The following is a 22,124-nucleotide window of genomic DNA, read 5'->3' as shown; positions in this document are numbered from 1 at the left end:
AACACTTACACCACTGCCCCACACCACTGACTAGTATTAAAAGCAGTCGACGAACACACACAGACACACACAGTGCTCATCACGGCATTGTGCCGGGTCAGTGCCCTGTCATAATGCCATGACGAAAATCAAAGGCCTATTATACAGGGGATTCTTTTCTCGTCAGTGCATTTTGCTGGGTAGCAGCCATTAGCATGATGTCACGGCCTGCCGTCACACTTCACGGTGACTTCTCATTGCTTACGTGGCTGTCATGGTGAGAGGAAGTGTTGTACTGTTGTCTGTCATCCACACCATCTTTTGTCCGGTGTTCCCTTTGGTTTTGGGGCTATACATGTTTGATTATGGGTAAAGGGAAGTTTTTAACACCTAAAACTATAGCTCAAATCATAGGGCTTCACAAAACTGGGCACCAGACGAAAGTAATAATGGAGAATATTAGTGTGTGTGAGCGTTTGGTGAGAAACTGGGTGCAGTGTTTCAAGGCTGGTGGCGGTGTCGAATTACCGACTGCCAAACCTCGGCCTGGCCCCTCCAAGAAGACTTCTGCTCATACCCTAACTGTGTTGAAGAAGCAGTTACTCTCTAACTACTACTGGGTATTTAGCCTGTTTATATTTGGCTTTTTTTTCACTATATATTTCACTGGGATGGGTTACCCTTTGCACATTGCAAAGGGCAACCCATCTAAAGTTTGTTAAAGCATAGTAGTGCTGTTTTATTTCTGAAAGTAGTGGTAGCTTATCTACTAACCAATTGCTCTAAGATTCGAGTTCTAATGACAATATGGACACGTTATTTACGTAACACAGAAAACGTAGATCTAAAATATTTTCTTAAGAAGCATCACATGTTATCAGCAGGGGTCCTGATTCTGGATGACTGACAGCGACAGTTTGGTTCTGGCCGCTCAGGTAATATTTTAAAAAGTCTATGGGGCATATGCCAATAGTCTGTAATTTCATACATAATGCATTATGGTTCACTTTATCATACGAGTTTTGCATGAGTCAGCATTCTTGTCACATTCACCAACGATTTTGAGTTTTCAGGTAAACCATCAGGTTGACAAAGGGGATATCGGTTGAGTAAGATTTCTTGAAATCAGATGGGTAACTATGTAGGATATTTAACTACCTGATAGCAAATTATCCAACCTGCATTTTTTCTTGAAAATTAGTGACTCTGGCCTCCTTGAACAACCATCTTATTCCTTATCCTCATATCTGACATAGAGATAATTACAGCACCGTATCATCCTTTGCGGATGATTCTAGGATCTGCATGAGGCTGTCATCTGCTGAGGATGCGGTTAACCTCCAAGAAGATATAAACAAAGTTTTCCAGTGGGAAACGGTAAACAATATGATGTTCAATGAGGGCAAATTCCAACTACTCCATTATGGAAAACTGGAGGAGATAATAACTAGAACAGAGTATACTACTGACTCCGGCCATACAATAGAGCGGAAAAATAATGTAAGGGACCTGGGAGTAGTAATGTCTGAGGATCTCACTTTCAAGGATCACAACAGTGCCACGATCGCACGTGCAAAGAAAATGATAGGATGGATAATGAGAACGTTCAAAACGAGAGATGCCAAGCCAATGATGATCCTTTTCAAATCACTTGTTCTCTCTAGGCTGGAATACTGCAGTACATTAACATCTCCATTCAAAGCAGGTGAAATCGCAGATCTAGAGAGTGTACAGAGATCCTTTACTGCACGCATAAGTTCTGTAAAGCACCTTAACTACTGGGAACACTTGGAAGCACTTGACTTGTACTCGTTGGAACGCAGGAGGGAGAGATATATCATAATCTAAACTTGGAAAATCTTGGAAGGAATGGTCCCAAATTTGCACACAGAAATCACTCCCTACGAAAGTAAAAGACTGGGCAGGCGATGCAAAATGTCCCCAATAAAAAGTAGGGGCGCCATTGGTACACTAAGAGAAAACACCATAAGTGTCCGGGGCCCAAGACTGTTCAACAGCCTCCCATCAAGCATTAGGGGAATTGCCAATAAACCCCTGGCTGCCTTCAAGAGAGAGCTGGACAGATACCTAAAGTCAGTGCCGGATCAGCCGGGCTGTGGCTCGTACGTTGGACTGCGTGCGGCCAGCAGTAACAGCCTAGTTGATCAGGCCCTGATCCATCGGGAGGCCTGGTAGTGGGCCGGGCCGCGGAGGCGTTGATCCCCGGAATAACCTCCAGGTAACCTCCAGGAACCCATCCGGCACGGTGTTGGTGGTGAATAAATTATGTGAGCTATGAGGTCTGGCGATTCGGAGACAGTCTTTTAGGAATCTTGCTGGAATGTTTAGTTAGGTTTAACTTAAGTAGCTGATTCCGCAAAAAATCATATGATATACCTAATCGTTGGAGACTGGAGTTAATGCCTTTAGTGCTGAAGCATAATTTAAAATTACCTTGGTCAACAATGGTTTCAGTTCCCGTTTTAAAACGTGTTTCGTACTAATCTTAGGACATAGAATTCAAATCTGAATTTAGTTTTCCTTCAACAAGTACAATTTCTGTGAAAGAGAACCCTAGAGTGAACGATTTTACGAAGATACTGTCATCATGGAAGCCTGATGATCAGTTCCATGGCTGACTTCTGGTGGACACTGATGCGGGTTTATACTAGGAAAACTGTAATGCGAATATGTTTCAATGACGATAGAAAAATATATTCGTCTCTCTCTCTCTCTCTCTCTCTCTCTCTCTCTCTCTCTCTCTCTCTCTCTCTCTCTCTCTCTCTCTCTCTCTCACACACACACACACACACACACATACACACTGCAAAGGTTTGCGACAAGGTTAGTTCCAGAGCTAAGGGGAATGTCCTACAAAGAAAGGTTAAGGGAAATCGGCCTGACGACACTGGAGAACAGGAGGGTCAGGGGAGACATGATAACGACGTACAAAATACTACTGCATGGAATAGACAAGGTGGACAGAGACAGGATGTTCCAGAGTGGGGACACGGAAACAAGGGGTCACAATTGGAAGTTGAAGACCCAGATGTTAGGAATTATTTCTTCAGTCAGGAAGTGGAATTGCCTAACAAGTGAGGTAGTGGAGGCAGGAACCATACATAGCTTTAAGATGAGGTATGATAAAACTCATGGAGCAGGCAGAGAGGGAACCTAGTAGCACTCAGTAAAGCGGCGAGGCCAGGAGCTGAGCCTCGGCCCCTGCAACCACAATTAGGTGAGTACAATTAAGTGAGAGCAAACGCATACACACCCACACACACACACTCACCCATCCCCACCCACGCACCTGCCCACTCACCCACCCACCTGCCCACTCACCCACCCACCCACTCACCCACCCACCCACTCACTTACCCACCCACTTACCCACCCACTTACCCACCCACTTACCCACCCACTCACCCACCCACCCACTCACCCACTCACCCACCCACTCACCCACCCACTCACCCACCCACTCACACACAAACCCCCCATACATCTCACCCTTCTCCTCTTCCACATTGGACTGCTGCACCTCATTATCTGCCTACAGTATATAAGCCACTTCTTCGCACATATGCTGTATTCTTTTCAAGAATGATGGACTGATTACATCGACCCTGAACCATTCGTCTACAAGAGTTACAAGTGGAGAGGGTAACAGGAGCAGGATGGGAAAAGTCACACTACAAAAGGGGGAACTATATAGATATGAAGAACTTACTGCAGGAGGTTCAGTGGGAAAGAGAATTGGTAGAAAAGTCAGTAAACAAAATGAACTACGTAACAACAAAATGCAAGGAGGCAGAGGAAAGGTTTGTTCCCAAGGGCAACAGAAATAATGGGAAAATCAACCAGACCGAGCCCTTGGTTTACCCAAAGGTGTAGGGAGGCAAAAAAAAAAAAATGCACTACAGAATGGAAAAAGTACAGAGGACAAAGGACCCAGGAAAATAAAGAGATCAGTCGAAGAGCCAGAAACGAGTATGCACAGATAAGGAGGGAGGCCTAGCGACAATACGAAAACGTAATAAAGTTGGTAGAATTACCGACAATATGTAAAGTAAAAGGACACAGGTGCAACTAATGTGACATTTATTGTGGCAACGTTTCACTCTCCAGGAGTTTTATCAGGCCATTACAAACAATACATTGACACGGAGGGTATATAAAGGTTCAGAGTGAGGTGCAATACTAGTGAGGTACCATTTCGATGTTCACTAGTGGTAGTGGTAGTAGTAGTAGTAGTGGTAGTGACAAAAGTAATACAATATGGTAGAGCAATTAATTCGTACATGAGTAAAAGGATATAAAAGCTATTACTTGGGTAACATAAAAATAGGTTGGACAAATATAGACTGGAAAGAGGCAGCTTGTTCACTCTCTGTAATGTGCTTTGTGTAGTATAACAGGAGAGACTATGTGATGGCAGGGTTTACTGTTTTCAGGAGGATTCTTGCTAAGACTTCGGAGATGGTGAAGCTGCCGTTGTTTTGTTTAATTGTATTCGAAACAGCGATCATTGCTGATTCGAGGCACTTGCGTCTGCGGAAATTAGTTTCTTTGATCACTAATTGGGCGTCTCTGAATTTCATGAGATGATTGGTGGAATTTCGGTGTTGTACACAGGCGTTGTTCAAGTTATCGTTCCTACATGCGTAAATGTGTTCATTGAGGCGGGTGTCGAGGTTTCTTGCTGTTTCACCTACGTAAATCTTGTCACAGACTCCACAGGGTATAGTGTAAACTCCTGCATTGACTGGTTCGTAGTGCTTGGATTTTGTCCTGGTTAGATCCTTTATTGAAGTGCTAGAAGCGATGGCGACTCTAGTGTTAGCTTGTGAAAGTACTTTTGAGACGTTCAGTGCCAACTGAACGTCTCAAGTCAGTAGGTGCGTCAATGTCACAGAAATGTACTGTTGTCCTAAGTCTCAGGCCATAAGTATGGAGCCTCACAGGACTGTCACCTGTCGTAGTAGTAGTAGTAGTAGTAGCGGGTGAAGAAGTAGACAGGTTGTTACTAGTACGAGTCTGATTGTGGCTTTGCAACGCACGTGAGTCCACCTATGCTTCGGCTTGCAATCTCCCTCACCTCGAACTTATTGCCGCAGAGCTGTCGGAGGACACGGTAAGGACCAACGAATTTGGGAACGAGTTTATACATACCTGGGGTGTGCGTAGGATTTTGCAACATTACTTTACAGTCTGGTTCAACTTTACTTTCCTTAGCGTTGGCGTTACAATCAAACGTGAACATATCCATAGCTTTCATAAAGTTCTCTTGTACTCTTTGAAAGACGAGCTGTGTGGTCCGCATCTTATTTACACTGGTGTTATCGGTACCTTAGGTAGGTTGAGGCGGAGCAAACAGAATTTTGTTTGGGAAACCCTTGTCATAGCCATACAATGCAAAATGAGGTGTCTCACCAATCGAGCTGTTGAGGGAAGAGTTCAGAGTACATTGAACGTCTGGAATGGCCTCATCCCATGTGGTACAACTCGGGCTAATGGTTACTCGGAGTACCTCTAGTACCTCTAGGCCGTTACTCGCTGGGTGGCGTGGAGCTACTGGCGCTTGGTGAATATTAAAACTGAAACGAAGATCCTGCATTGTGGCGTTTATGGACTCCGACCCAATGCCTGACAGGACGTGTGGGCAGGTATGATGGCGAACGACATGCTCACAGAAAGCATTTGCAACAGTCTTGGCAGTTTTGTCATTAATGGGTACTAACAGTACCTCGTCAAGTTATCTATCATTACAAGCAGGTGTTTATTACCCTTCTCAGAGGTCGAGAAGTTGGTCAACAGGTCGACGGAAGTTCTCTCCCAGGGCTCCTTTGTAATGGGATACTTTAGAATGGGATTAGGACCCGTGAAGGTACCTTTGTGCTGTAGACAAGCAACACGCTTGTGCACGTGCTTGGCAATTTCCGCAGCCATCTTAGGCCAGAAGTATTTCATTCTTGCCTGTCTGATGCTGCTGTCTTTACCTGGGCGCGCTGCTCCTGGGACGTTGTGAATTAACCTCAGAGTGGCTGGTACCAGGGATTCCGGTATCACCAGTTTGTGTACGGTTCTGCCGGGATCTGCCAGTTGTGCAACACAGCACAGCACTCCTTGGTTGACTACTAAGTCCTTCAATGGGACGGGAGACTTGACCTGCAGGCCAACGTCCTCCTTGGTCAGGAATCGAATTACTGGTGACAACACTAGGTCCTGCCGTTGGGCTATCTCTAGATCCTCAGCGGAAAACGAGTTGTCAACACTTAAAAATGTTACATGCCTCGATAGGGCATTGGCTACGAAGTTTTGCTTACCCAGAACGTAGCAAACTTCTGGGTTGTAGTGGTTGAAAATGAGAGACCACCGAGCATGCTTTCCTGAGAGATTCTTGTTTGCAAAAGAGACAACGGTAAATGGTCTGTGTAAATCTTGATAGGATACTGATAAATAATATCTCGTAAATGACTCAAAGCCCATACAATGGCTAAGCTTTGTCAATGAGAAATTGACTTCAGCTTTGGTAAGAACACAGCTAGCATAAGATATTGGCTGTGACAAAACTGCGCCAATGCCAACTTTGCTGGCATCCGTCGTCAAGGTAAACTCCTTGGTGAAATCAGGAAATCTAAGAACAGTGGTTGATGTTAACCATCTTTTAAGTGCAACAAAATCTCTTTCCTGGTCGCACGTCCGCTCGAAGGGGACATCTTTCCTGAGAAGCAGAGTAGAAGGTGTAGCTATGGTGGAAAACAGGGCAATGAAAGTGCGGTAGAAACCAGCTAGGCCTGTGAAGGAGCGAACTACATCCGCCATCATAGGTCTAGGGGATTTCTGCACAGCCGAGATTTTAGACTCGTTTGTCTTTATGCCATTCTGAGTTACTACATGGCCTAGAAACTTTATTTCCTTCTTAAGGAACTGGCATTTTGAGAGCTTTACCTTAAGGTTAGCCTGAGCTAGTTTTTCCAGTAACCGTTCAAGTTTTACGAGGTGTATAGAGACATCTTGCGGCATGACAATGAGATCATCTAAGTAGACCATGAGAGTGCCACCTAGGAGGGTATGGAAAATCGTCGTCATAAAACAACTAAACTTGATTGGGCTTTCGTGCAACCTGAAAGGCATCCTCTTAAACTGATAATGACCAGTAGGCATAGAGAAAGCGGTCAATCCCTACTCTGGTCATGCAGAGGGATCTGCCAAAACCCTTGAAGATCAAGAGTCGAAAAGACCTTATTATCACCAATGTTCTGCAACTGGTCATTCAGAACTGGCAACGGGAAATGGTCTGGAATCAAACAAGCGTTTAGTTTCCTGTAATCGATAACAGGACACAATGTTCCATCTTGGGAATGAGGATGAATGGAGCATTCCACGGAAAATTAAACTCCTCAATAACTCCATCGCAGAGCATTCTTGCAATCAGCTCTTCAGCAAAGACTATGCATACGGCAAACGATATGCAGGCACATAAATGGGTTTAGTAGCTTTTTCAAGCAAAATACGGTGAGAAATAAGTGGGGTCAGACCCATGAACTCACCAAGTGCAACTGCGGAACGTGCACTGTAAAGAACCTGGAGAAGTTTTGGAACTTCTTCAGGGTAGTCTGTCATAGCTGTTTTCTGTTGGATCCCTGGAAACGTTGATGTGCAGGGCAATGAACAGACGGATGCCGCTGTGTAGTCAGTGGAACGTGAATTTCAGGTTTCTTATAGAGGTATTCCGTTCAGGGATTATTTTACAGTTATCTCTGCCCGTCTTCGCAGCCATTGGAAACAAAGTTGGTCATACATGCACTATAACAAATTGCACTCTATTAAATCACTTATAGGTTTGTGACCATCGTCTTACCACCGTTGCCATACTGAGGAGTCTGCACTCTCCCGTCTCCATATCGGCCATACTCGCCTTACCCATGGTATCTCCTGGAATGACACCTTATTCCTCTGTGGGGTTTGTAGGGTCCCTACTTCGGTTCTTCACTTTCTTGTGGATCGTCCGGTTTACGTGTGAGCTCACAGGATTTATCTCCACCGGCGCCATCACCCTACAGCTCTAACGTTATCTTCTCTTCTTGCAGATGGCCCTGCCTTTGACTTACGATAACTTACTGACTTCTTGTCAACAACTGCTTTACTGTTCGAACATTGACACATAGCCCCTTGTGTCCCTTCTAGCTCTTTTCTCCCCTTACCTCTGATCCCCTCTCCACCTAGCTGTTTATAGCCCTGGCACTATTTTTCTGCCCCGCAGCGCTGCATGACCCTTGTCGGTTTAGCACTTTATTTGATTATTTGGTATTTGAGGAGGTAGATCATGGTAATGATTATGATAATGTGTATATGGACTTTAGTAAAGCTTTAGACAGAGTTCCACATCAGAGGCTGTTGAGGAAAATTAAGGCACATGGAATAGGAGGGGAATTTTTTTTCCTGGGTAGAGGCATGGTTGAAAGGCAGCAGAGAGTTCACATCATTGGGGAGAAATCAGAGTGGGGGCGCATCACGAGTAGTGTTCCACAGGGGTCAGTGTTTGGCCCTTCGTTGCTCACAATTTACATAAACGACATAGATAAGGGAATAAATAGCGACATACGCAAGGTCGCCAACGACACCAAAACAGGTCGCTTAATTCATTCTATTGAGGACATTAGAGCACTCCAGGAAGATTGAATAGACTGATACAGTGGTCGTAGAAGTGGCAGTTGCAGTTTAATATAGAAAAGAGCAAAGTTCTAGACATTGTACAGGAAAATAGCCATGCCACATATAAACTAATGTAGAACTTGATATTACTGATTGCAAAAAGAATTTGGGAGTTCTGGTTAGCAGTAATCTCTAATCAAGACAGTGCATAAGTGTTCACAATAAAGCATATGAAGAAGCATAAATTATAGGAATCCTCAGGTTCTTCAACTCTATCTTTGCTTAGGCCTCATTTAGATTATGCTGCACAGTTCTGGTCACTGCATTACAGAATAGATATAAATGCTCTGGAAAACGTACAAAGGAGGATGACAAAGTTGATCCCATGTATCAGAAATCTTCCCTATGAGGATAGACTGAGGGCCCTGAATCTGCACTCTCTAGAAAGGTGTAGATTTAGGGCGATATGATTTAGGTGTATAAATGGAAAACAGTGATAAATAAAGGGAATGTAAATTGTGCGCTAAACATATTTAGCCAAGATAGAACTCGCAGCAATGGTTTTAAGTTGGAAAAATTAAGATTCTGGAAGGATATAGGAAAACACTGGCTTGGTAATAGAGTTGTGGATGAGTGGAACAAACTTTCGAGTACCGTTTAGAAGCTTAAACGTTGTGTAGTTTTGAAAATAGGTTAGATAAATACATGAGTGGGTGGGTGTCAGTTGAACCTGACTAGCTGTTGCTAGGGAGGTCTGATGTCATGCTCCTTTCTTAAGTGGCTGACCTGACCTGACCAGGTTGGGTCATTGGCTTAAGCCAGTAGGTGACTTGGACCTGCCTCGCATGGACCAGTAGGCCTGCTGCAGTATTCTTTCTTATGTTCTCTCTACTACAGTTTTATACACCCTCCAATCATCCTATTTTTCTCTATCCTTTCTAAATGTCAAATCCACCTCAATCTCTCCTCAGCCATCTGGATAATACTCTTAATAACTCCGCACCTACTCTCCAAACTAAGAATTCTGTGCATAACATTTACATGACACATTGTCCTCAGACATATCTCCACTGTCTCCAGCCTTCTCGCTTCAAAGTTTAAAACCCATGCTTCACACTCGCATAAGGGTGTTGGTACCACTTTTTTCTGATATTTTCCCCATTTTTTACCATATCAAATGTCTCAATACACCACCCACGTTTTCCCCTTAGTCAATTCTGTGGTTCACCTTGTCAGTCATAGACCCCTCCGCCGGCAAGTCTGCTCCAAAATATCTGAATACATTCCCTTTCTCCCCTCTCCCTTCTTCCAATCTGATATTCAGTCTTTCATTATCTAGATGTTTTGTTATCTTCCTACGTTCTCTTGAAATTTTCTTCTTTTGCATACCTTCCCAAATTCGTCCTAAACCTTTGTAACTTCTCTTCAGAATCTCTCAAATGAACCATGTCTTCGGCAAAATGCAACTGTGACATTTCCCACTTTGAATTTGATGATTCATCTTTTAATCCCAAACTTCTCCCCAATACCCTAGCATTCACTTTTTACTATACCCCATACATAACTATGTTAAACAACCATAGTGGCATCACGCATCCCTGTTTAAAGCCTTCCTTTACTGGAATAATCTCCCTCTCCCATATACCCTAACCTGTGTCTATTTACAGAGAAACTCTTAACTACTTTAAGTAACCTACCACCTATTTCGTATACTTACAACATCTATCCACTTTTCTGAATCCACATATGCGACGAAAACTTCCTTACCCATATCAAAATATTGTTCATATATATGCTTCAATGTAAGCACTTGGTCTATACATCCCCTATCCTTTCTAAATCCTTGCTCATCTGCGATCCTTCTCTCCATCTTAACCTTAATTCTTTCAATAATAACTCTTCCATACACTTTACCTGTTATACTCGACATGCTTATTACCCTATAATTCTAGCACTCTCCTTTGTCCCCTTTTCCTTTATACAGAGGAACATGCACGCTCTCTACCAATCCCTAGGTTCCTTCTTCCCATTCAAACACTGAACAAAAGCACCAATCCCTCCATCACTATATCCCCAACTGCTTTTAACATTTCAGTCTTGATCCCATCTATCCCAGCTGTTTTCCCCTCTTTCATTTTACCCACTGCCTGAAGCACCTTCACACACACGTCTGGCTCTTCCTCACTCCTAAAAGATGTTATACCTCCCTGACCAAGGCATGGATTTATTGCCTACCATTCTTCATAAGCATATGACAACCCCTCGGAACATTCCCTCCATCTTCCCAATGCCTTCGCTCCCCCAACTAATAACTCTCATTTTCTGTTCTTAACTGTTAAATCCATTTCTTATCTTTGCTTTCTCAACTTACTAATCTCGTTCCGAAACTTCTTTCTCATTCACGCAAAATTTGTTGATAGAACCTCACCTCAACTCTTGTTTGCTATCATTTTATACTCCATCACCACCCCCTTTACTTTTCTCCTTTACTCTCCATATACTCCACCCTCATTTTATCACTTCTGCTTTGTAAAACTCTCAAATGCTAACTTTTTCTCTTACTATCCTCTTTTCCTCATGATTCTAACAATCACTCTACTTCCCTCCTACGCCCACCCTCATATATCCACAAACTTCTGCTGCACATAATCAAATATTCTTAAATCTACACCTTACTACTTCAGTCTCCTCATTACCTGTTCCTTCACAAGCGCATCTTTCTCCTAACAGTTGCTTATATCTTACCCTTACTAGCTCATTTAATATATATACTTGCTCTTCTCCCTTACTGATGCCATTCTCCTTCTACCACCCATCTATCTCTTACTCTCGCTGTACTTAAAACTAAATGATCAGACGTATCTGTTGCCCGCTCTAAAAACATGCACGTCCACGAATACATAATCTAACTGCTGTCATTACGCCCTATATCATATCTCTTACACTTATCATTTTTTCCTTAAAGGCCCTTGATATCATTTACCCCCGACACCCGAAATTTACCTAATACACACCTTTTACGACGGTTTTCTTCCCAACCACAATTATTCTCTCACTTGGTTCAAAACTCCTTTAACACTCGCTAACATCTCCCAAAATCTTAAAATTTCTCTGTTCTCCATTTGCATAAACACCTATTACCACTTATCACATCTGATCCCTATTTTAAGACAGTCCTTGAATTTATAAATTTATACTTCCTCTTCCTTCCATAACTGATCCTACAACATTATTGCTACTTCTTCGTTAGGTCCAGCTCTATCAGAACCAGAAAACAAGCGTCCCATTGTTATTGGTCTGTATAAGTCCTAATTTACTAAATTTAGTTAGTGATATTAAGTTCCATTCACTAAATGCCTAGTGTTATCTATCGGCTTCAAAATATTGTCACTGATGTAGTCCATCTAAAGGATTACTGCCTACAAGTTTAGGCTACTTAAGTGCAGTTTTTAAATTTCAATGAAACTGTTAAAAACTTGAAATAGTTGGATTAGAAGCAATTACTAGAGAATGCTTTTTCTGATAGGCTTCAGACCTTTAGTACTGATAGGTTTTATTTAAATGAAGCATGACTCTTCGAGCAATGTAAATTTTAAACTGCCAATTTTATTTAATTAATTGGTTTTCTTATAATGAGCAGTGACTGCCTCTTCCAGTTTGCTTCATACGCTTCAACACTGGTGTATCTCTTAATTGGGAGTATTTTTCTTTTGAATTTCCCTTTGTACATGTCAACTTTTTCAATCTTATTGATATTTCTATCAAATTAGACTTTATTAAAACAAAATATTTTCTTGTAAGATTGTAGAGAATTTTTAATTAAATAGAACTACAAAGAGAAAATTAAGAAACATTGAAAACTTGTGTTTTTAAAGTTTTTTTTTTTAATTTTCACAGGTTTAGTGAACCCTCAAATACAATATCACTTAATGCTTGAGTCAGCACATTTTTTAATCTTCATAATTAACTACCAACTTCCTCCACAGTTTTCATTTATATCTTCAGAATGCCTCGTCCCATTGTTTTTTATTTTTTTAGAGTTAGTCAACTGTTAGTGAAAGATTGTAGAACATCTTACAAGTGCAGGTGTCCTCTGCTCAATTTCATGCAAACGATTCCAGAAGTTGTTTTCCTTGATATTTTTACAAAGCCTCTGTTGTATTCTGCTAAAGAGAAGGTTGGTATTATTGATGGAATGTATAAGTAGCATATTTTACATTTTTGTATTTTGTTTTGATGCTGGTTCTTGATCCAAGGAATGGATTTATCTTCCTCATCCTTGGATCGTATCTCGAAGCCTCGTATTTCACAGGTGCCATATAACCTTCATTGGTTTAACCGTTTCGAAAGATTAAAAAGCAATTCTGAACGGCATCAGATTTTAATAGCTGATTCTGGTCAAAATGTCGGGGGGGAGGGGGGGTTACTCTGTGTAGATGCAACTTTTGTTGGATTTTGCGCCCATTTCATTAAATTGGTTTCTGTAAAATAACTAGAGAATCTCCATTGATCAAAAAAAATAATCAGTATTTGACTTTTTGGGTAAACCTAGGTTAAATATACATAATCTAGGTGTATGTACACATAACTTTTGTGTGCCTTCACGACTATTTAAAAAAAATTATGTACCCAAAGATTAAATAAGACCTATATGATTGCTTCTTAGCGTTTAGATACGTTAAATTTTGGTCAATTTTAGGTAGATAAAAGTTTGGATTGAGACTGAGAAAATTTAAATATTGACTTTCATGTAATAAACTCATCTGACAGACTTAACCCTTCATCGATAATAGTATGATAAGGAAAACTGTGAACGGCTTCAAACTTAATGTACCGATGTATCTTGGAATATTAGTCTAACATAACTTGGCTTCAAAGCTGCTCTTTCTTAGTAAAGGCTTGTACTTGTTTAAGGCTGTATATGTCCTAACTTACACTTTTATTAAAGAAATTGGGTATTAGTGTCTATGTGATAACTTGTGAATACTTATCCTGATTCACTTCAAAACTTCAATACTAATGTTTAACTAATTTAAAAACTTGTGTCGCGTTCAGCACTTTTTCTCATCGCTTGCATTAACGTCCTGAGGGATGTGGTTACGAAATACGGGGAAGCTGAGTGGGCAAGCTGCTAATGAAGTCTGTGCATTGCCCACGCAACGTTCGAAGTCTTATGATGCATACATTGAATGGAAACGTCATTTCCAGAAATGACAAAATTCTTGGGCCTGACATATATAGATTTAATGCTCTCACAAGTATAGTGTCTTTGTAGTCACGTGATCAGCTGTTTTCATCATTCTCACTTTTTTTTCAATGTTTATTTTATTTATGGAAGGAACGCTAAAGCCTTAGAAAATGGGAGGAAGAGTTGATTCAAGAAAGGGGAGGGCTGGTTAAGATTCTTAGATCATGATCCCTCACCTCCTTGAGGGCGGCGAGGGCTTTGCTGATACCAGGGGTGTCTTCGGCTACTCTATTGTTAACATTGTTTAGCATGACATAGTTCCACTAGTGGGTCCAACTCACCGGTGACCTCATCTCCAAGGTGTTGCAACTCACTTTCCAGTACAGAAGCCTCTGGCCACTTCCTTCTGCATGAAGCTAAGAGACTTATCTAGCTCCACTTCGTCTACTTCGTCTTCCACCAGTGCTTATGTGTGTGTTATCGACTAATGAAGCCTGCACCACTGGTGAAACGTTACGTCAGTGAAGATTCCAAGTGTTTCCTCTTGTCTTTCTCTTCAACTTGTTGGCAATATATAACATTTGTAACATATTTGTCTCTCATTACTTGTTGTAAATAGCCTGAGATGTGAATGTACCGTGTTTTTTATAAGCTTCCAGGAACACAGCAAAGTAGACAACTTTGCAAAATTTTTAACACAAACGAAATGGAGAAAAATGGTATGAAACACCGACAGAATGGAATCAGACACAAATGTGGCGTAATGAGACCTTTAAAGAGAACGTTTCGCCCACACAGTGGACTTTCTCGAGAATATTGGATGAGCATACATATAGGAACCGTAGTCAGGTGCAGAGTCAGGTTAATTATGTTAAAGCTTATAAGTTATAGATGAAAAATTGAGGAATAAATAAATGATGAAATAAACTGATGTGGGGATGATATGGATGATTGTTAAAATCACGGCAGAGGCGATAATGCTGATTATTGTCAGAATGAAGACGTTGAGCCTAATAAAGTATCTCATGATATTAAATAATGCGATAAAGATGATAATCGTGATAAAAATAAATGCTACAGCTGCGTGTCATGAATTTGTTGATAATTTTTTTACTAAAGCTGCTTGTCATTTGAAATGAAGTTTGTAATAATGAAAGACGTGATAAAGATGTTTTTCAGGCAGGTGAAAATTAGAAGATGCTGACGAATTTTTAAAGACTGAGTAGTGGGTATTATCTCCCAAATGATGTTGGTGGCATCGGCTATCAGAGATACTTAGCATATTGCAATAGATTATAAGAATAAATGAATATGTGATTTGCAGAAAGAAGAAAATAGTAACTACCAAAAAGATTATAAGATAAGCATATTCTGAATACTTTCCGCTCTTTCTGGATCGTATGTCAGTAATACAAGAAAACATTTCCTTATAAATGCTAATGTTAGGTTCTTGGTAACTGTGACTCAGACAGGATATCATGAAATTGCGACAATCTCTTGGTGACTTAATCTGTCTCATGACCGAGGCAAAACCCGAGTTGGAAACTGCTACGCCACTTCGAAAGTTATATGTCAAAATTATTTCCATTCAAGAGCTCGCTTAAGAAAGATTTTATGCAGCTAGCAACTTCATTCGATGAATAGATTTTCCTCCCCACTTGGCCAATTTGCTCAATCATTTTTTTATCCGAGCAAAATGTCCCAGATTATTTTTTGATCTTCGGCTAACGACGACCACCTATGGGGTTCCGTGAATATCCGTTGATTGAGCAAATCCTGGTAAGATAGGATACCTAGGACCGCCTTACCAATGGCGATACTTCGTCTGGCTTCATCTTTGGTAATCACAGCCAGGTCATGACAGGTCAGACTGCGTTTCATAGTGAGGAAGTATGATCATGTAGCATATATTTTTTTTGCAACATTTCATGTGACATTACCTTGCATATGTGTGAGAAAGTGAGCTGAATAGTGCATTTGTGATGCTCTGCTTTAGGACTCCTTAATTAAGAAGTGTGTCATCCTTCAATTAGCTTTCTAGTGTGAATGTCCATGATTAGTCTCGTTGACCTACCACCTCTGCAGTAAGATGATTTATATTGATCGTTAATTCCTCGCCTTCTTTTCTAGTGTCGCAGTCTTTTAAGGTGTCCTCTGCCGTATTTCTTGATCTCAGTCACTCCTAACCTCAATTTTTTTCCAAAGCAACTGACTGCACTAAGGCCAGTTACTGCAGGAGAGAGTGAGAGAGAGTGGACTTCTTCGGACACAGCAGTGATCTTCCCAGCAGGAGTTCCTCAACAAGAGGTCTTCAGAAGAAGTGCTCGAGGTAACCAGTGGTAGTCATTGACCAACATCCTGCACGAAAGATCAGGTTATTCGTTCTTATTTACATGAAAATTCACAGCATCATATATCTTTGGAAGTTTACTTCCTGCTTCGTCATGTGCCATTGGGTAGCACAGTGCAGCTATTTTGTATATCAAAAGAAATGTTTACTTTTTTGCCTGACACAGTTTATAGTCGTATGATTCGCTACGTAACTTTTGCTGGTTTACTGGAAAAATGTTGCCTGGTCTGACGAATGGCGATTTTTGGTGCAGCATGCAGACAATATGGTCAGAATCTGGCGTAAACGTCTGGGATGTGGTGGAACGGGAGATATGTAGCATGCATATACAGCCCACAACTTGAAAGAACTGCGTGAAGCTATTATGTCAACATTAATCAGGATCTCAAAGGAATATTTCTAGCACCTTGTTGGATCCATGTCACGAAGAATTAAGACGTTTCTGGGGAGAGCTAAAGGGAAGTTCTACCCAGTATTAAAAAGATGTACCTAATATCATGGAATCCACAGAAACCAGTGGCTTAAAGCAAATAACATACTGCGACCGGCCGGGGATTGAACCCGAGTCTTCTAGGCAGCCTCCCAGGAATCTGGACGACTCGAGTTCAATCCTCAGCCAGTCACAGCATGTTATATATGTCGTGCCGAATAGGTAAAACTTGCGATTTTAGCTTAAATAGCAACGATCTTCTTGTCGAATAAGGCAAGCGAAAATTTGTGTATGCAGTAATTTAGCAAAAATCATTCTGAACCTAACGAAAAAATATATTTCATTGTGTTTGATCATTAAATTATTTTAAACTTATCTAAAATATATTTAGCTGGATTGGGCTAAATTAAACTGCGTTTGTTATAATAAGGTTAGGTAGGTTTTCTAAGTTTCTTTTGGTACAAAATTATTAATTTTTACATTAACATAAATGAAAAATATATTAAACGTATAAGAAAAAATTTTAGAAATGACTTAATTTTAAATGAGTTCTTGTTAATTGACCAGTTTTGCCTATTCGACAGCAACCACCCAGGAGGGTGTGAAACGGAAATCTATAATTGTTTTGCATGATGGTAGGATTGCTGGTGTCTGCCTTCTGTCTCATAAATACTCAGGATAACAGGTATATTTTGCTACTTCTAATTACACTTAGGTCACATTACACATGCAGGTACATGCAAACATTTTGACACACCCATTTGGATTTTCTTCTGTTATAATAATTTTTGTTCTTTATTTCCTCTTGTCTTCATGGGGAAGTGAAAAAGTATTCTTCCTCGTAAACCATACGTGTCGTAACAGGTGAGTAAAATGCAGTTTAAATTACTAAGTTTTAAAAGAAAAACTTTCGTTTTTCATGTTAGGTCATCCTGCCTTGGTGAGATACAACTGATTCGTTTCATTAGCTCTATCACTGTCTTGCCAGAGGTGCGCTTACACTACAGTTATAAAACTGCAACATTAACACCCCTCCTTCAGAGTGCAGACACTGTACTTCCCATCTCCAGGACTCAAGTCCGGCCTGCCGGTTTCCCTGAATCCCTTCATAAATGTTACCTTGCTTACACTCCAACAGCACGTCAAGTCCTAAAACCCACTTACTTCCATTCGCTCCTATCTAACACGCTCATGCATGCTTACTGGAAGTCCAAGCACCTCGCATACAAAACCTTCTTTACCCTCTCCCTCCAACCTTTCCTAGGCCGACCGCTACCCCGCTTTCAATCCACTACAGATTTATACACACTCGAAGTCATTCTATTTTGTTCCATCCTCTATACGTGTCCAAACCACCTCAACAACCCCTCCTCCTAATTTCCAAACTACGAATTCTCTGCATTATATTCACACCACACATTGCTCTCAGACGTGACATCCCCGCGGCATCCAGCCTTCTCCTTGTTGCAAAATTCACAACCCATGTTTGACACTCATATAAGAGCATTGGTATAACAATAAAATACTCTCATTCATTTCCCTCTTTGCTTCCAGGGACAAAGTTCTTTGTCTCCACAGACTTCTAAGTACACCACTCGCCTTCTTCCCCTCATCAATTCTATGATTCACCTCATCTTTCATAGACCCATCTGCTGACACATCCACTCCTAAATATCTGAATGCATTCACCTCTTCCATACTCTCCCCCTCCATTCAGATTCCAGTAATTGTTTTACAGGATGGTAGGACTGCTGGTGTCTTTTTTCTGTCTCATAAACACACTGGATAACAGGTATATCTTGCTGCTTCTACTTACACTTAGGTCACACTACACAGCCATGCACATGCATATATATACATACACATATCTAGTTTTTTCTTCTCTTTCTTAATAATTCTTGTTCTTTATTTTCTCTATTCTCCATGGGGAAGTGGAAAAGAATCCTCTGTAAGCTATGTGTGTCGTATAAGGTGACTAAAATGCAGGGAGTAATGGGCTAGTAACTCCTTCTCCTGAAGAAAAATACCAAAAACGAAAATAGTGTGTGTGTGTGTGTGTATGTATGTTTGTAATGTAAACATTATCTCTCAGTCCACTTATGCCACTTTGCCGAGTGGCATAAGTACTACGTATTTTGATGCAGTATATGTTCGAATCCTGCTGTTAGGCAAGATAATCTCTGTAAATAATTTTGCCCGTTTGCGAATTGTTAAGCATATATAATGCCACACCTAATAAGCCTAACTTAGCGAATACGCCGAACATCCTTGAAAAAAGAAACTTTTTCAAAAACAATTCTTTTACTGAATGACAGCTAATTTTTTTCATTGGCAATGATATAAAGATCTTTATTTTTGGATGAATACTTAGAAACAGCACCTAATCTCACTTAAATTAGCGTAATTTATTTTAGCTAAATTCTGCTATGTATAGCAGAATTCAGTTTAAATTTATTTTATATTACTTAAAATCAATGATATATATTTTCTTCGTTATGCTCAGATTGATTTCCGTTGATTTATAGCAAGAACATATTTTCATTCTGTAAATTCGGCACAGTGAACCCTTGCCAAATAGGCTAAACTCAGTGATTCCGCTTAAACAGCAGGACACACAGACACACACACACAGTAGGGACACCGAGCGCGCGAGTCACGCCTTCCGTGCTCCGCGAATATAAGTGTTTTTGAGGGCTACCCAAGTGTTCTGCAAGGGTTGCAAAGTGTGTCAGGGTAGTGAACAATCCTAGAAGCGATTTTTAATCTGCCTGAGCCACATAAGTGTGGGGAGAGCCACAATTTTGTAAGTGATCTAGAAAGTAAAACATGGTGGTGCAGTCAGAGTGGGCAGGCTAGTGTGGGCGGTAAGGCGACGTTTTCACGTGTCACCCAAGAAAGATAATAAAGTGAAACAATCGTGTGACCAGTGAGAGAAATACAGTGAATAGGGTGCATTATTAATGAGAAGAAATTGAGGTGGATCTACGCCAGGACGTCACATCGAGCTGGACAATCTACAGGCTGCTACAGCTGCATTGCAAGTACTGTATCCACCTATGAGCAGTTTGGGTGTGGGGTTCCAGGTTCCAATTAACCGCCAAGCTGATTGTGAATGGTCTCTCATAGCACGATAAAGAATAGGCACTAAAGTATTCAATAAGGAATAGCAATTGGTAATCCATTGAACAAGGAGAGTAACTTACTATAAGCTAGGTGGCAGGACAAGCATAGGCAACATTGTAAGTAGGTGCGGGTCAAGTCGCAGGAGGGTGGGGGTCAGGTCACAAGAGGTTGTGGTCACAAGTGACCACTGAGAATCCACATTACACTCCAAGCACAAGTCGCCTACTTTTCGGACACATAAACCCACACATAATTACACACACCTACATACACACACACACACACAGCGAAGAGGCAGGGCCAGGAGCTATGAATCGACCCCTGCAACCACAAATAGGTGAGTACGAATAGGCGAGTACACACACACACACACACACACACACACACATATCCAGACTCACACATACACTCCCCCCTCCCCACCGACATCTCACTCCTTCCCCTGATCCCATCCCTCCCTCTTTCACCCTCCCCACCTCTCCCTCCTCCTCCCTCTCTCACTCACCCACTTGCTTCTCCCTCCTTCCCACTCCCCATATTTTCCCCTAAATCCCCCTCCCCACTCCTCTCCCACCTAGCCACAGTTCTTCCCCCACCTTCCCCCCCCCCCAACACTGACGTACACACTACTAACCTAACACAGAATTACATAGGTTTCCCACTCTGAGGCAACCAGGATAAAACAAAAATGGGTTGCCAGAGAGCAGGAAGAAAAACCAAGGGACAGCAGGAGGAAGCTGCAAAGGAAGATTGGGCAGCAGAGCTCATAAAAAGGGAACATGAATGGGAAAAGAAACTAGAAGAACTTAGCATGAGAATAAAAGAGAGGATAGATATGGAAAGCAGGAAGTGGGAGGTGCAAGTCAAAGCAGCAGAGGCTAGGATACAGAGTTTAGAATAAGAACTGAAAAATCTGAAACAGCCTAAAGAACTAAAGAACATTTTGGGATTGACATCAGAGACTGCTACCTCAGTCACAAATAAGGGAACTGTAGGGAAAGAAGGAGCAAAACTGCATGCAGAAGCTCTATCAGAGGAGACTGTAGTAAATGAAAGAGCTAAGCTATATGTGGAGGCCCTAAAAGACCACAGCAGAGCCCATGGAAAGCCGAGAAGGGAAGAATGAAAGGGAGAGGTCAGTCTTTGTGTATGGGCTCCAGGAAGCTGAAGGGGAAACATATGAAGCAAAAAAACAAGGGGAATAACAAGCAATTGAACGCATAAAAGCAATAGGAGAAGACATGACCCAGCTGGAAAATTTTCGGAGAATAGGGGGGTTTGTAAAAAAAAGAACCCAGCCAGTGAAAGTGACCTTCAAGGCAAAATCGACTCGGAACAGGATCCTGCAGGAGAAAGCACGATTAAGGGACATGCCGGCATACAGGAAGGTGTATCTCGACTGCGACAGAACACAAGAAGAAAGGCAGAAACTGAGAGAGATGGTACAAAGGCAAAAGGAGGAAAGAGAGGGATGGAGAAGACAGACAGGAGATCCCAGACCCAGGAAGAAGATCAAATACAGCCTCCCTCACAACTTCCTATAGAAGCCTCCTAACCAGGTCAACCCCAGTGCAACCAAACACTCTAAACCAAAACACCCATGCCACATCCAATCCAATGAAGGTGTGGTATACAAATGCAGATGGAATAACAAATAAGTATGAGGAGTGGCATGAAAGAATCAAGGAGACATCCCCAGACATAATAGCACTCACAGAAACAAAACTCACCAGAATAATAACAGATTCAATCTTTCCATCCTGATATCAAATCCTCAGGGAGGAGAGAGATAGTAGGAGTTGCACTGCTCATTAAAAACCAGTGGGGTTTTGAGAAAATGGAAGGAATGGATGGCACAGGCGAAACGGACTACTTAGTAGGAACAATCCAGTCTGAGGGACATAAGGTGATAATTGCAGTAATGTACAACCCACCACAGAACTGCAGGAGGCCAAGAGAAGAATACGATGAGAGCAACAGAACAATGGTCGACACATTAGCCGAGGTGGCCAGGAGAGCACACATGGGGGGAGCAAAGTTACTAGTTATGGGTGATTTCAATCACAAGGAGATTGACAGGGAAAACCTGGAGCCTCATGGGTGTCCCAAAACATGAAGAGCCAAGATGTGGTACTGGAAAATCTCATGCATCAACATGTTAGAGACACTACCAGAGAGAGAGGAGAGGATGAACCAGCAAGACTGGACCTTGTATTCACCTTGAGTAGTTCGGAAATCGAGGATATCATGTATGAAAGGCCCTTGGTAGCTAGTGATCATGTGGTTCTGTGCTTCGACTACATAGTTGAGCTCCAAGTGGAGAGAGTAGCAGGAGTAGGTTAAGAAAAACCAAACTACAAAAGGGGGAACTACTCAGGCATGAGGAACTTCCTTCA

Source organism: Cherax quadricarinatus, chromosome 16, assembly GCF_038502225.1.
Source record: "Cherax quadricarinatus isolate ZL_2023a chromosome 16, ASM3850222v1, whole genome shotgun sequence".
NCBI classification, from domain to species: Eukaryota; Metazoa; Arthropoda; class Malacostraca; order Decapoda; family Parastacidae; genus Cherax; species Cherax quadricarinatus.
Note: the sequence above shows the minus strand (reverse complement) of the source record.